Source organism: Nelumbo lutea, chromosome 1, assembly GCF_056320005.1.
Source record: "Nelumbo lutea isolate HS-2025 chromosome 1, American lotus-T2T, whole genome shotgun sequence".
NCBI classification, from domain to species: Eukaryota; Viridiplantae; Streptophyta; class Magnoliopsida; order Proteales; family Nelumbonaceae; genus Nelumbo; species Nelumbo lutea.
Window position 1 is genome coordinate 85,448,898 of NC_142684.1, and position 5,272 is coordinate 85,454,169.

A 5,272-nucleotide genomic window follows, 5' to 3' on the forward strand; every position below is an offset into this window, starting at 1 on the left:
TACTCTCTAGCTCTCTTACAATCTATTATCATCTTCAAGCTCGCTACTGAGTGCTAACTTAACCATCGGAGTGTCCTCGCCGGGTAAACCACCTCAGGTTCTCTAATTCATCTCTTGCAGAGTTCCTGTCATTGCTGGTAGCTAGATCATCTCCTGCAGGGAGTAGCCGGATTGCGTTACATCAATAACATCTATAAGAATGATATGAAATGAAGAGACAGGTACATGAGCATAAAAGAATAATCAAATCCAAAAATTGAAGCCTAGATCTAATGAGATTGGAACTTTAAATCTGTAAAAGTTTTCCTTCAAGCTTATTGTAATTTCATAATTAGAGGGAGAAAGGCAAGGGATTTAGGAAAAATTAGTACCTAATTCCTAATGATATGCCCTTAAAACTAGGATTAAAAGATGCTAGAAGGGATCATGTTCATAAATTCTATAATTGCACCTTTATTAATTCGCATTTTTGCAAAGTTGAGAATTTAAACAACTCATATATCGGGTTGTCATTTACAACTTGAAGAAATGGGCGCCTAAGACCTTCCCTCTCCCGATCCTAGTAGATTTGGAGTCTCTTAGTAAGTGCCTTTCAAATAGAGAACGGAGTCATTATTTTTCAAAACAAATTCAACTTTCTGAAATTTACAAAGGATTCATTCCCTCTTAAATTAAATGGGTGGCAACTCCTTCCTTTGATCCAACCATGAGCTTCCTAGAACTTACAATGGAGTTATTCCCAAACATGAATGATTTTGTTTTCTAAAACAAAACAATTGCCACATCAGCAAAAATACATTGATTTTTTGTTCTAAAAACAAAATCATTCACATTGGTGAACACCACCCATCATCATCATTCAAACCTTAATTTAATCATAAATTTTGTTTTGTCAGAGTTTGGCACGACACTAGAGCCACATCAATGATTCAAAAATCGCTGATGAATCTATTGTTCGGTTGGTCAATTTCCAAGGAATTAATAAATCACTTAAAACAATCATGAAAATCAGGCCTAGAAGAGGAGTCGTCATTATCAATGATTCTACTTTTGTAGGCTGGTCTTTTGTTGTGATGATGTGGCTTCTGATGTGGACAAGGGGGATCGTTCTCATTAAAAAAGGGATATTATATAAAAGTCACCATGACTTTTTCACTCTTAAATTCATCATGACTTTTCAAAACCTTTAGAGAGTGTCAATAACTTTTATTGTCTAAAACTCACATTTCATTAAGATTTTCATTGGATCACCATTAGTGACCATTAATAGAAGTTGTCCATGTAAGCATTTAATATTTTACATGACCAGACTATCCCTGAATGGCTAATAAGTTTATTAAATATTTTTATGACAAAATTCCCCCTAACTTTGGGTGTAATTTTGTCATAAAAAAAAAATAAGATTGATTGGCCATTTGAGGGTAATTTGGTCATGAAAAATACTTAAATGCTTATGTGGACAACTTTTATTAATGGTCACCCGGTGATCTACTGTAAATCTTAATAGAAGGTGAATTTTAAACAACAAAACTCATTGACAAAGGGTTCTTTGGAGGTTTTGAAAAGTCGTGGTGAGCTTAAGAGGAATACAAAAAAGTTATGGTGAGTTTTAGATAATATCCTTAAAAAAAAATCATTACCAAAAATTACTGTCAAACAAACTCATTTTTTGAGAAACCAGCTTACATGGCAGTAATGGCCCCAATACAAACAATTTCTTTGATTTTTTTATTTTTTTTATAAAAGTTCAAATTGGAGGAATCTTAAATGGTACCAAACATCATCGAAATTCTTTCTAACCATTTCAACCCATTTCCATTTTGTCTACCCCTAACTCTTTTAATCCCTTCGATTTGCAATAGATCTCTTCTTACAAGTGTTGTTGATGGTCTTTTATATATGCATGTAATCAAGCATCTTAGTCTACTTTTTCTCATTTTATCATCCACTATAGCTATTCCCAACTTCCTCCAAATGACTTTATTTCTAATCTTATCATTTCTAGGTTTTTTTTTTTCATCAATTTCATTATGCACATTTCTAATGTTAATTTATCCAACATGATAACAGATCATCAAACCAAAACTTCAAGAATGCATTTTTTATTTTAACTTCTACTTCACAAACACGTGTTTCTATGTTTTGTTGTAAAAACCCTATTTCAAACAAGATCAATTTTATTTATTTTTAAAACTCACAACAAGAAAAAACTCAAATTAGAGGCCATCTCCTAATTTCAACTATAACCCATGTACTTCACCACTATTAAACCTACAAATTATAGTTGAAATATAATTTTACAACTAATTCCTTTCATCATAAGTTTTTTATTGGATATACGTCAATGGATGGAGATAGACATGAAATTGTACCTTCCCAGTCTGGCTTAATCCATGGATGGACATAGGTTGCACCCTGAATCCCTGACCACAATCAGGTCTTTGACAGCTTTAGCCTATCATTGCAATAAAATGGTGGGACCTATTTGGATTGCATTAATAATGGGCCCACGGTTTTACATGAGGGAAGGGGAGTAGAGGACACGATTATGAGTGAGAGAAATCAAGTAATCATTCAATTCGTAGTAAGAAATACCCAATGTTAGAACATGTTATCCTCTTCATGGGACATGATCCATCATTCAAACCGTTGCAGAGATGGGCTGAAACAATAAAACTAAAACCTTTGATCTTGGTGAGGCCATGATAATAAATCAAAGGCCTTAATTTTTTGTTTTAGCCCTGCGCTACGACGTAAGCAAAAGTAAACTCACAGTATATTGAGTTTCATTATTGACATCGTAGTGGACCGGGCTTGAAGGTGTGTCACTTGGGCCTACAGACATTACTCCTAAGCCCACAAACTCGGTATAATATGGACACCGTACTCGTGTTTGATGTTTATCCCGAAATCAACGTAATCCGAATGAAAACAAAGACTGGCCACTGACTAGATTGACTCCACGTATCGCCCAGATTTTGGATCTAATCGAAACTTCCGTTTAAAAGACAACCACCCTAGCGATAAAAAGCCCACGATCACGAAGCTCGAACTCGAAGGCGACGAAAAACGATTAGAGGCAGTCGGTGCAGTGCAGGAGTGGAAACCCACCCAAAATTCAAAACCCCGACTTAAAACCTAACCGAGCTTCGATCTTTCTTGACTGGACGGACAATAATGGCGGATTTCGAGAAACAGTTGAAGGCGAGAGCGAAGGAGCTGAAGTCCTTCTTCAAGAAGGGAGTGAGGATCGTCGGAGACTCTTGGAAGAAAGGATGGCACAAGGTCACGCACATCAGAGGTTGATCTGATCATAGGCTCACCCGCAAGATCTACATAGATTCCTCTACGTCACAATGTAAATTTTTCAGTCTATCTGTGTTTCTGCTGGTTCTTTACTTCTTTTATTTGATCTGTTTTCTGAAGTACGGTTTTTTTTTTCTTACTGGTTTGATGTTTGATCTTCCATTATGAACATCTGAGTTTAGTTTTACGTCGACGTTATCAATCAAGTTTTTTTTTTTATATACTTTTTCAGTGATTCGGACTCTGCTTCTGAACTTATCACCCCTATGTAGCAGATACAGATCATAGTTCAGAAACGGATAGATTGCTACCGTCATTGGTTGATGTTAATGTACTGGTTAAGTCATTTTCATTCTATTATCTGAACTCTTTAGCTTCTTCCGTGATTTCCATCGACCGTAAACGAAAGGAGTAGAATCATGGAAGAATCGTATGTTAGATTGGGCATGTGCCCTGAAGTTGTTAGCCGTCAGATTAGAATCCCCTGAGGTTCGAAATTCATTGGGAATACAAGCACTCCTGAGATCTCGACTATAGACCTAGGGAGATGTTACGTGAATATTCCTCACAACCCCAAAAGGAAAAGCGTAAATTATAAAGACCACGGTAGTGGGGTCGGTGACAATTGGCAAATGCATGTATATAAATTGTCAAAGACCTCTGTCAATTCTGGCTTTGCGATAAATACCCCTCCGTTTTTTGAAAATTATATATTAGTATCATGTTCTGATGTATTAATCCCATGAGGTTGATATAGAGAATTAGATGAAATTCGAAAGGAATTTGTGTCTTTTTAAATGTCAACTTCCCATAGTACAATATACTAATCAGAATTTTCTCTTTTTTTTTGTATTAATCATTGCCTAATACCTCTTAATCTTTTAAGTGAATAGTGTAACATCATATCGATAGCTCTTTTCTTTGATAATATCGGGATTTGAAACTGTACCACCGTTGGGACAATTCATCCAGCGCACCAATAGGGCTACCCTTCAATTGATTAAATACCGCATTAATTGGAGTGTAATAACTTTTAAAAATACTCTCATTCACATGCATAAGATTTTTTCTATTTTTCAAACTATATTTTTCTTATTTATTAAGTCATTTTTTATTTGATTAATTTTCTAAATACAATAGCAAATTTGTCTAAGTGTTTCAATAATTCTTACAATTTTTTTTGGGTTATATTCATTTGATTTTTCTTGGTTTATTAGAGAAAGCAGACAAGAAGACATTCGTGTTGGTGAAATGAATCAAGAATGCAGTTGGTTCATTTGGAGAGGTATTTTCAATCAGTGAGGAGAAGAGGGTGAGGAAAAGAAAATAAGAAAGGTGCATAAGGTATTTATGGCAAAGTAAAAGTTTAAGGGGTTTTTTATTGTAAATGAAAATTCATAGACCACCAATCCACTAGTACAAGGGAGTCTTTGTAATTTTATGTGGATATTCCCGATTTATGTTTGATTGTATATGTGCATCCACCATTGCTTATCCATACATATTGATGTAGTGCAATCTAGTTGCTCCCTGCTGGAGGTGATTTAGCTTTCAGGCGGACAATCGACTATGTTGATCTACAAGGAGAAGTGATGCAGCGCGATCTGGACACTCCATGCTGGCAGAAACTTGGCTCCTACCTGGTGACAGACGATACTTGAGACAAAGAGAAAAGTGAAGAATTCCTGGGGAGCTCGCCCGGCGGGAATACTCCGATACTTAAGTTAGAACTCTGAGAAAACTGTAGAGAATGCAAAGAGAGAGCTAAGAGTGCATATGGCGCAAGTTCAGTACCTTTGCTCCATGGGGATCGGGGTCCTTTTATATTGGAGATCTGTCAAATCAGGCGTAACCGCCTCTGCCGTAGTCGTTACTGCTAGAGCCGAGGTTGCGGATGCAGGCAGCCGTTGCAAGGTACGGGCCTGTCAAACATGCCACATCTTTTAGAAATGGCAGGCACGACGCC

General features: G+C 36.3%; 1 long non-coding RNA gene across 1 annotated transcript; it reads left to right on the top strand.

Moving 5' to 3' along the window:
• Nucleotides 1-3,055: 3,055 nt before the first annotated feature.
• On the top strand, nt 3,056-4,778 carry LOC148875854 (uncharacterized). The gene is made up of 2 exons (XR_016105130.1): nt 3,056-3,358; nt 4,524-4,778. It is a non-coding gene; the product is annotated as an uncharacterized LOC148875854 (long non-coding RNA).
• Nucleotides 4,779-5,272: the final 494 nt, after the last annotated feature.